Source organism: Tenrec ecaudatus, chromosome 18 (assembly GCF_050624435.1).
Source record: "Tenrec ecaudatus isolate mTenEca1 chromosome 18, mTenEca1.hap1, whole genome shotgun sequence".
NCBI lineage: Eukaryota > Metazoa > Chordata > Mammalia > Afrosoricida > Tenrecidae > Tenrec > Tenrec ecaudatus.
The window spans coordinates 74,045,070-74,056,370 of record NC_134547.1 but is presented as its reverse complement, the minus strand read 5'-3'; positions in this window follow the sequence as shown (position 1 = coordinate 74,056,370).

Sequence of the window (11,301 nt, the reverse complement as noted above, 5' to 3'; positions counted from 1 at the left end):
AGCCAAGAGGGGGGAGCCTCAGCCGCACATGCAGATTAGGCTACCTTGGCAAGAGGCCAATCGGAGTTCAGGGGAGAGTGCCTTGCCCGTGAGTCAGTAAGGGCTTACAGTCTTCAATTAGGTACGCAGAGGAGTGGCATGTACACGCAAATCAAGCATAGGGGAGGTCGATCTTTTGCCCAATCAAGGGGTTGCAGGACACGGGTGCTTATCTAAAGAGCATCACCCCTTGTTTGCTCAAGCTTGACAGCTGCAGTGTTCTGTCACGTAGGCTGTGGTAGAAGAATGCCCAGTGCTTAGGCTAATAAATTCCAAGTAATGGCCAGGCCTCATGGCTCAAGCAGGTCCTAATAAATTCCAAGCAATGGCCGGGCCTCATGGCTCCGGAGAAGGGGAGTGACCCAGGAGACTGCCGGGTTGCATGATTCGGAGTTGCGGAGATAGGGCAGAGGTTCTGCAGCAGCTGGGAACCTTGAGGGGAGTTGTCTGAGTTACATTAGGACCCCAGGCACACAGGCAGCAATGTCCCTTTAGGAAATCGAGCAGAACATCCACTGGTGCAGATCAGGAGGGCTGTCCCCAGACTAGGGCCACCTACACAGTGTGGAACTCACCTAGCTGCATGTGGTGCAGGCATAAATGCCCTACAATCAGGGTAGTGGTCTAGAGGCGAGGAGTAGTGTGTGGGAGACCAGGAGAGAGACTAAGAGGAGCAAGAAAACAACATTTAAAAGCTAGCTTGATGAGTTGTGGGAGATCGGGGCGGGTGTATAGTGAAGGGGTGGAAAAAACACACAATGTATCTCAGCCCCGATCCAGGGAGTGGAGCTGCAAGGGTTTAGTCCCTGCTCCCTGGTAGTATCAGCAAGCTGTGGCTGTGTGGATTAAAGGCCCCAGTGCAGCCATCCAGAACCCAATGGTCGGTGAGAGGGGGACAGAGAGGAGATGGAAACAAGGGCAACAATGCAGCTTAAACCCATCCCTGCCTGTGGAGCTGCAGGATTCCAATCCCTGCCCTCAAGCAGGTGGTGGCAAACTGTGGCTGTGCTGAGGCCAAACCACTCCACAGGCTAAAAATGGTCTTGGTACCAGCAGAGACCAGGAGGGTCCAAGGTCAAGCCCCAGCTGGCCTCCACTGAGGATAGACAAAAAGCCCAGGCCCTCAAAACCCCATGGGTCTCTGCTTCCTTAATCTTGATGATGTTCCACATGGGTTCCAGCAGTGTTGATTTTCCCTCTAAGCAACACTCCTGGGTTGAATTCTAGAGAGATCCTCCGTTTTATGTTAATCTGTCTGCATCTTTCCTGAAGTCAGGTTACCTGCTCATATACAACACACGGGTTTCCTTGCCACAGACACAAAAATGTGCTAATGCAGACTCACACACACACACACACACACACACACACACACACACACACACACACAGAGTATACTTGTCACAGACACAAGACCGGCCCTTGTACTCCTACATGTTATCTGCTCACAGACACAAGGACCTGCTTACAGACACATGCAAGCTACCTTCTCAAAGACACACAGTACCTCCTCATATAAACACACAGGCTCTTACTCACAAGCACACAGGACCTGTGCATATACAGAAAGGTGACCTGCTGAAAAAGCCTACAGATGACCATCTCCTATACACACCAAGGTTACCCACACACAGGCATGCAGTTCCTGAATTCCTGCTCATAGAGACACACTTTTTGCCTGCTCGCAGATACACAGGAATGGCTCAGACACACACCCAGGTGACCAGCTCGCAGACACACAAGACCTACTCACGTTCACATTGGCTGCCTGCTCATAGCCACGCAGGTTACCTTCTCACAGAAACAAGACCTTTCTCATACATATACACAGGTTACCTGCACACAAACAAAAGTGCTTTCTCATACACACGCACAGCTTACCTGCTCACAGACACACAGGAACTGTTCATCTACACTCGTTGAGGACCTGATCACAGATATACAAGACATGCTCCTTTACACACGGCGGTTAGCTGCTCACAATCACTATTACCTCTTCTTGTGCACACATACAGGTTTCCTGCTCATTGACACAAAAGCCTGCTTCAGTGCAGACACAGGTGATCTTCTCACAGACAGAAGAAACTCCTCATCTACATCCACAGGTGATGTGCTCACAGTGACAAGAACCTGCTCACATATACACACAGCTTTCCTACTCACAGACAGAAAGGTGCCGCTCATAGACACAAACACAGGTTACCTGCTCACAGACACTAGTACCTCCTCCCTTACACACACAGGTTTCCTGCTCATAGACAACATAACCTCATCACACACACAGATTACCTCTTCACAGACACAAGAACCTAAACATATATACCCGCAAGATGCTTTCCACACACAAAGGGACGTGCGAATGTACCCACACAGTACCCTGCTCACAGACACAGGAACCTACGCATGTACACATTCAGGTTATCTGCTCACAGACCCAACAAATGGCTTAAAAACACAAGCATGTTGATATGCTCACAGACACACAGGACCTTGTCATAAACACACACGTTACCTGCTCACAGACATATCGGACCTGCTCCCGTATACACAACAGGTACATGCTCACACAAGAAGGACCTGCTCACGCACGCACGCACACACACGTTCCTTCCTCACAGGCACGCAGTTCCTGCTCATATACACACACTGGTGACCTGCTCACAGACACAAGACCTGCTCCTATACACACGCATATTACTTGCTCATACACACACCGAAACCCCTACTATAAAATCACAGGCTTTCTACTCACAGACACACAGGAACTGCTCATATAAATGAGGTGACCTCCTCATAGAAACACACTGGTTACCAGCTCATGTACACACACAGGTTCCCTGCACCCAGGCACAAGTTCCTGCTAATGGACACACACCGTTTGTATCTGCCTTCCACAGATACAAAGGAACTGCTCAGATAAACGCATCAGTTCCCAGACACACAGGGCCTGCTCATCTACAACTTGGTTGCCTGCTCACAGAAACTACTGCCTCCTCTTATACACACATACGTTTCCAGCTCACAGACACAAGAACCTTCTCATATACACACACAGGTCACATTACCACATACACCAGAATATATGCTGATTTACACACACAGTAACCTGCGCACAGACAAATGGACCTACTCCTATATACACACAGGTTACCTTGCCATAGACACAAGAACCAGATAATATACAAACACAGTAAGCCAATAACTCTAATGATGTTCTGCTTCAAAGCATCAGACATCATTCTTAAGTTTTCTTCAGCTTCTCTGATGATCTTATTAGATTTTTGTTCATGTGGTTTAAGCCAGCTTGGTTGTCTTCTGAGTCCCTGATGCTGTTCTCTGATTCCCCCAGTCGATTCTCCAGGTCCCTGAGTCTGCTACTGGTTTTTGTTATCTCCTCCCTAAGGTCCTGAATTTCCCTTTGGTTTATCGCTCTTACCTCTTCGATCATTTCATCCTTTTTCTCTATTGTTTCCCTCATATTGTGTATGACTCCAAGGAGCATTCTGAAAATTTCTCTCTGTGCCCGCTCAATGTCTGCTTCTTCTATACATGTTATTCTGTTCAGGACATCTTCTCCCAATGCTGTTAGTTTATCCCATGTATTTTTTATATTTTTACATTGAGTTCATTATGGCTGAAGGCTGTTTCCCTTGCGTTGTCTTAGAGGAGCCAGGACCCATTTTGCAGTATGTCCAAGAGCACTGGCTCTCTCTGGGAGACTTGCAGGAATGCTTTTTCGCACTGCCTACTGTTTATTTCACAACGGAAGTAACCTACCACTTGATGCTCCTGTACTTCCATCTCAGGGGATGTCCCGTCCCGCGGGACATTCACCGTGGAACGTGGAGCAGAGACTGGGAATTGGGTGGGTACAAGAGGCCCGGGGAATGAGGACAAGACAATATCCTGACCAAGTCCTGTTTTAATGAACAAAGAGTCACAGCTTATAACGGCCAGCCAAGAGGGGGGAGCCTCAGCCGCACATGCAGATTAGGCTACCTTGGCAAGAGGCCAATCGGAGTTCAGGGGAGAGTGCCTTGCCCGTGAGTCAGTAAGGGCTTACAGTCTTCAATTAGGTACACAGAGGAGTGGCATGTACACGCAAATCAAGCATAGGGGAGGTCGATCTTTTGCCCAATCAAGGGGATGCAGGACACGGGTGCTTATCTAAAGAGCATCACCCCTTGTTTGCTCAAGCTTGACAGCTGCAGTGTTCTGTCACGTAGGCTGTGGTAGAAGAATGCCCAGTGCTTAGGCTAATAAATTCCAAGTAATGGCCAGGCCTCATGGCTCAAGCAGGTCCTAATAAATTCCAAGCAATGGCCGGGCCTCATGGCTCCGGAGAAGGGGAGTGACCCAGGAGACTGCCGGGTTGCATGATTCGGAGTTGCGGAGATAGGGCAGAGGTTCTGCAGCAGCTGGGAACCTTGAGGGGAGTTGTCTGAGTTACATTAGGACCCCAGGCACACAGGCAGCAATGTCCCTTTAGGAAATCGAGCAGAACATCCACTGGTGCAGATCAGGAGGGCTGTCCCCAGACTAGGGCCACCTACACAGTGTGGAACTCACCTAGCTGCATGTGGTGCAGGCATAAATGCCCTACAATCAGGGTAGTGGTCTAGAGGCGAGGAGTAGTGTGTGGGAGACCAGGAGAGAGACTAAGAGGAGCAAGAAAACAACATTTAAAAGCTAGCTTGATGAGTTGTGGGAGATCGGGGCGGGTGTATAGTGAAGGGGTAGAAAAAACACACAATGTATCTCAGCCCCGATCCAGGGAGTGGAGCTGCAAGGGTTTAGTCCCTGCTCCCTGGTAGTATCAGCAAGCTGTGGCTGTGTGGATTAAAGGCCCCAGTGCAGCCATCCAGAACCCAATGGTCGGTGAGAGGGGGACAGAGAGGAGATGGAAACAAGGGCAACAATGCAGCTTAAACCCATCCCTGCCTGTGGAGCTGCAGGATTCCAATCCCTGCCCTCAAGCAGGTGGTGGCAAACTGTGGCTGTGCTGAGGCCAAGCCACTCCACAGGCTAAAAATGGTCTTGGTACCAGCAGAGACCAGGAGGGTCCAAGGTCAAGCCCCAGCTGGCCTCCACTGAGGATAGACAAAAAGCCCAGGCCCTCAAAACCCCATGGGTCTCTGCTTCCTTAATCTTGATGATGTTCCACATGGGTTCCAGCAGTGTTGATTTTCCCTCTAAGCAACACTCCTGGGTTGAATTCTAGAGAGATCCTCCGTTTTATGTTAATCCGTCTGCATCTTTCCTGAAGTCAGGTTACCTGCTCATATACAACACACGGGTTTCCTTGCCAGAGACACAAAAATGTGCTAATGCAGACTCACACACACACACACACACACACACAGAGTATACTTGTCACAGACACAAGACCGGCCCTTGTACTCCTACATGTTATCTGCTCACAGACACAAGGACCTGCTTACAGACACATGCAAGCTACCTTCTCAAAGACACACAGTACCTCCTCATATAAACACACAGGCTCTTACTCACAAGCACACAGGACCTGTGCATATACAGAAAGGTGACCTGCTGAAAAAGCCTACAGATGACCATCTCCTATACACACCAAGGTTACCCACACACAGGCATGCAGTTCCTGAATTCCTGCTCATAGAGACACACTTTTTGCCTGCTCGCAGATACACAGGAATGGCTCAGACACACACCCAGGTGACCAGCTCGCAGACACACAAGACCTACTCACGTTCACATTGGCTGCCTGCTCATAGCCACGCAGGTTACCTTCTCACAGAAACAAGACCTTTCTCATACATATACACAGGTTACCTGCACACAAACAAAAGTGCTTTCTCATACACACGCACAGCTTACCTGCTCACAGACACACAGGAACTGTTCATCTACACTCGTTGAGGACCTGATCACAGATATACAAGACATGCTCCTTTACACACGGCGGTTAGCTGCTCACAATCACTATTACCTCTTCTTGTGCACACATACAGGTTTCCTGCTCATTGACACAAAAGCCTGCTTCAGTGCAGACACAGGTGATCTTCTCACAGACAGAAGAAACTCCTCATCTACATCCACAGGTGATGTGCTCACAGTGACAAGAACCTGCTCACATATACACACAGCTTTCCTACTCACAGACAGAAAGGTGCCGCTCATAGACACAAACACAGGTTACCTGCTCACAGACACTAGTACCTCCTCCCTTACACACACAGGTTTCCTGCTCATAGACAACATAACCTCATCACACACAGAGATTACCTCTTCACAGACACAAGAACCTAAACATATATACCCGCAAGATGCTTTCCACACACAAAGGGACGTGCGAATGTACCCACACAGTACCCTGCTCACAGACACAGGAACCTACGCATGTACACATTCAGGTTATCTGCTCACAGACCCAACAAATGGCTTAAAAACACAAGCATGTTGATATGCTCACAGACACACAGGACCTTGTCATAAACACACACGTTACCTGCTCACAGACATATTGGACCTGCTCCCGTATACACAACAGGTACATGCTCACACAAGAAGGACCTGCTCACGCACGCACGCACACACGTTCGTTCCTCACAGGCACGCAGTACCTGCTCATATACACACACTGGTGACCTGCTCACAGACACAAGACCTGTTCCTATACACACGCATATTACTTGCTCATACACACACCGAAACCCCTACTATAAAATCACAGGCTTTCTACTCACAGACACACAGGAACTGCTCATATAAATGAGGTGACCTCCTCATAGAAACACACTGGTTACCAGCTCATGTACACACACAGGTTCCCTGCACCCAGGCACAAGTTCCTGCTAATGGACACGCACTGTTTGTATCTGCCTTCCACAGATACAAAGGAACTGCTCAGATACACGCATCAGTTCCCAGACACACAGGGCCTGCTCATCTACAACTTGGTTGCCTGCTCACAGAAACTACTGCCTCCTCTTATACACACATACGTTTCCAGCTCACAGACACAAGAACCTTCTCATATACACACACAGGTCACATTACCACATACACCAGAATATATGCTGATTTACACACACAGTAACCTGCGCACAGACAAATGGACCTACTCCTATATACACACAGGTTACCTTGCCATAGACACAAGAACCAGATAATATACAAACACAGTAAGCCAATAACTCTAATGATGTTCTGCTTCAAAGCATCAGACATCATTCTTAAGTTTTCTTCAGCTTCTCTGATGATCTTATTAGATTTTTGTTCATGTGGTTTAAGCCAGCTTGGTTGTCTTCTGAGTCCCTGATGCTGTTCTCTGATTCCCCCAGTCGATTCTCCAGGTCCCTGAGTCTGCTACTGGTTTTTGTTATCTCCTCCCTAAGGTCCTGAGTTTCCCTTTGGTTTATCGCTCTTACCTCTTCGATCATTTCATCCTTTTTCTCTATTGTTTCCCTCATATTGTGTATGACTCCAAGGAGCATTCTGAAAATTTCTCTCTGTGCCCGCTCAATGTCTGCTTCTTCTATACATGTTATTCTGTTCAGGACATCTTCTCCCAATGCTGTTAGTTTATCTCATGTATTTTTTATATTTTTACATTGAGTTCATTATGGCTGAAGGCTGTTTCCCTTGCGTTGTCTTAGAGGAGCCAGGACCCATTTTGCAGTGTGTCCAAGAGCACTGGCTCTCTCTGGGAGACTTGCAGGAATGCTTTTTCGCACTGCCTACTGTTTATTTCACAACGAAAGTAACCTACCACTTGATGCTCCTGTACTTCCATCTCAGGGGATGTCCCGTCCTGCGGGACATTCACCGTGGAACGTGGAGCAGAGAGTGGGAATTGGGTGGGTACAAGAGGCCCGGGGAATGAGGACAAGACAATATCCTGACCAAGTCCTGTTTTAATGAACAAAGAGTCACAGCTTATAACGGCCAGCCAAGATTAGGCTACCTTGGCAAGAGGCCAATCGGAGTTCAGGGGAGAGTGCCTTGCCCGTGAGTCAGTAAGGGCTTACAGTCTTCAATTAGGTACGCAGAGGAGTGGCATGTACACGCAAATCAAGCATAGGGGAGGTCGATCTTTTGCCCAATCAAGGGGGTGCAGGACACGGGTGCTTATCTAAAGAGCATCACCCCTTGTTTGCTCAAGCTTGACAGCTGCAGTGTTCTATCACGTAGGCTGTGGTAGAAGAATGCCCAGTGCTCAGTCTAATAAATTCCACGTAATGGCCAGGCCTCATGGCTCAAGCTGGTCCTAATAAATTCCAAGCAATGGCCGGGCCTCATGGCTCCGGAGAAGGGGAGTGACCCAGGAGACTGCCGGGTTGCATGATTCGGCGTTGCGGAGATAGGGCAGAGATTCTGCAGCAGCTGGGAACCTTGATGTATGTTGTCTGAGTTACATTAGGACCCCAGGCACACAGGCAGCAATGTCCCTTTAGGAAATCGAGCAGAACATCCACTGGTGCAGATCAGGAGGGCTGTCCCCAGACTAGGGCCACCTACACAGTGTGGAACTCACCTAGCTGCATGTGGTGCAGGCATAAATGCCCTACAATCAGGGGAGTGGCCTGGAGGTTAGCAGTAGTGTGTGGGAGACCAGGAGAGAGACTAAGAGGAGCAAGAAAACAACATTTAAAAGCTAGCCTGATGAGTTGTGGGAGATGGGGGCGGGGTATATAGTGAAGGGGTGGAAAAAAACACTCAATGTATCTCAGCCCCGATCCAGGGAGTGGAGCTGCAAGGGTTTAGTCCCTGTTCCCTGGTAGTATCAGCAAGCTGTGGCTGTGTGGATTCAAGGCCCCAGTGCAGCCATCCAGAACCCAATGGTCGGTGGGAGGGGGACAGAGAGGAGATGGAAACAAGGGCAACAATGCAGCTCAAACCCATCCCTGCCTGTGGAGCTGCAAGGTTCCAGTCCCTGCCCTCAAGCAGGTGGTGGCAAACTGTGGCTGTGCTGAGGCCAAGCCACTCCACAGGCTAAAAATGGTCTTGGTACCAGCATAGACCAGGAGGGTCCAAGGTCAAGCCCCAGCTGGCCTCCACTGAGGATAGACAAAAAGCCCAGGCCCTCAAAACCCCATGGGTCTCTGCTTCCTTAATCTTGATGATGTTCCACATGGGTTCCAGCAGTGTTGATTTTCCCTCTAAGCAACGCTCCTGGGTTGAATTCTAGAGAGATCCTCCGTTTTATGTTAATCCGTCTGCATCTTTCCTGAAGTCAGGTTACCTGCTCATATACAACACACGGGTTTCCTTGCCACAGACACAAAAATGTGCTAATGCAGACTCACACACACACACACACACACAGAGTACACTTGTCACAGACACAAGACCGGCCCTTGTACTCCTACATGTTATCTGCTCACAGACACAAGGACCTGCTTACAGACACATGCAAGCTACCTTCTCAAAGACACACAGTACCTCCTCATATAAACACACAGGCTCTTACTCACAAGCACACAGGACCTGTGCATATACAGAAAGGTGACCTGCTGAAAAAGCCTACAGATGACCATCTCCTATACACACCAAGGTTACCCACACACAGGCATGCAGTTCCTGAATTCTTGCTCATAGAGACACACTTTTTGCCTGCTCGCAGATACACAGGAATGGCTCAGACACACACCCAGGTGACCAGCTCGCAGACACACAAGACCTACTCACGTTCACATTGGCTGCCTGCTCATAGCCACGCAGGTTACCTTCTCACAGAAACAAGACCTTTCTCATACATATACACAGGTTACCTGCACACAAACAAAAGTGCTTCCTCATACACACGCACAGCTTACCTGCTCACAGACACACAGGAACTGTTCATCTACACTCGTTGAGGACCTGATCACAGATATATAAGACATGCTCCTATACACACGGCGGTTAGCTGTTCACAAACACTATTACCTCTTCTTGTGCACACATACAGGTTTCCTGCTCATAGACACAAAAGCCTGCTTCAGTGCAGACACAGGTGATCTTCTCACAGACAGAAGAAACTCCTCATCTACATCCACAGGTGATGTGCTCAGTGACAAGAACCTGCTCACATATACACACAGCTTTCCTACTCACAGACAGAAAGGTGCCGCTCATAGACACAAACACAGGTTACCTGCTCACAGACACTAGTACCTCCTCCCTTACACACACAGGTTTCCTGCTCATAGACAACATAACCTCATCACACACACAGATTACCTCTTCACAGACACAAGAACCTAAACATATATACCCGCAAGATGCTTTCCACACACAAAGGGACGTGCAAATATACCCACACAGTACCCTGCTCACAGACACAGGAACCTACGCATGTACACATTCAGGTTATCTGCTCACAGACCCAACAAATGGCTTAAAAACACAAGCATGTTGATATGCTCACAAACACACAGGACCTTGTCATAAACACACACGTTACCTGCTCACAGACATATCGGACCTGCTCCGGTATACACAACAGGTACATGCTCACACAAGGACCTGCTCACACACGCACGCACACACACGTTCTTTCCTCACAGGCACGCAGTACCTGCTCATATACACACACTGGTGACCTGCTCACAGACACAAGACCTGTACCTATACACACGCATATTACTTGCTCACACACACACCGAATCCCCTACTATAAAATCACAGGCTTTCTACTCACAGACACACAGGAACTGCTCATATAAATGAGGTGACCTCCTCATAGAAACACACTGGTTACCAGCTCATGTACACACACAGGTTCCCTGCACCCAGGCACAAGTTCCTGCTAATGGACACGCACTGTTTGTATCTGCCTTCCACAGATACAAAGGAACTGCTCAGGTACACGCATCAGTTCCCCGACACACAAGGCCTGCTCATATACAACTTGGTTGCCTGCTCACAGAAACTACTGCCTCCTCTTATACACACATACGTTTCCAGCTCAGACACAAGAACCTTCTCATATACACACACAGGTCACATTACCACATACACCAGAATATATGCTGATTTACACACACAGTAACCTGCGCACAGACAAAAGGACCTACTCCTATATACACATAGGTTACCTTGCCATAGACACAAGAACCAGATAATATACAAACACAGTAAGCCAATAGCTCTAACGGTGTTCTGCTTCAAAGCATCAGACATCATTCTTAATTTTCTTCAGCTTCTCTGATGATCTTATTAGATTTTTGTTCATGTGGTTTAAGTCAGCTAGGTTGTCTTCTAAGTCCCTGATGCTGTTCCCTGATTCCCCCAGTCGATGCT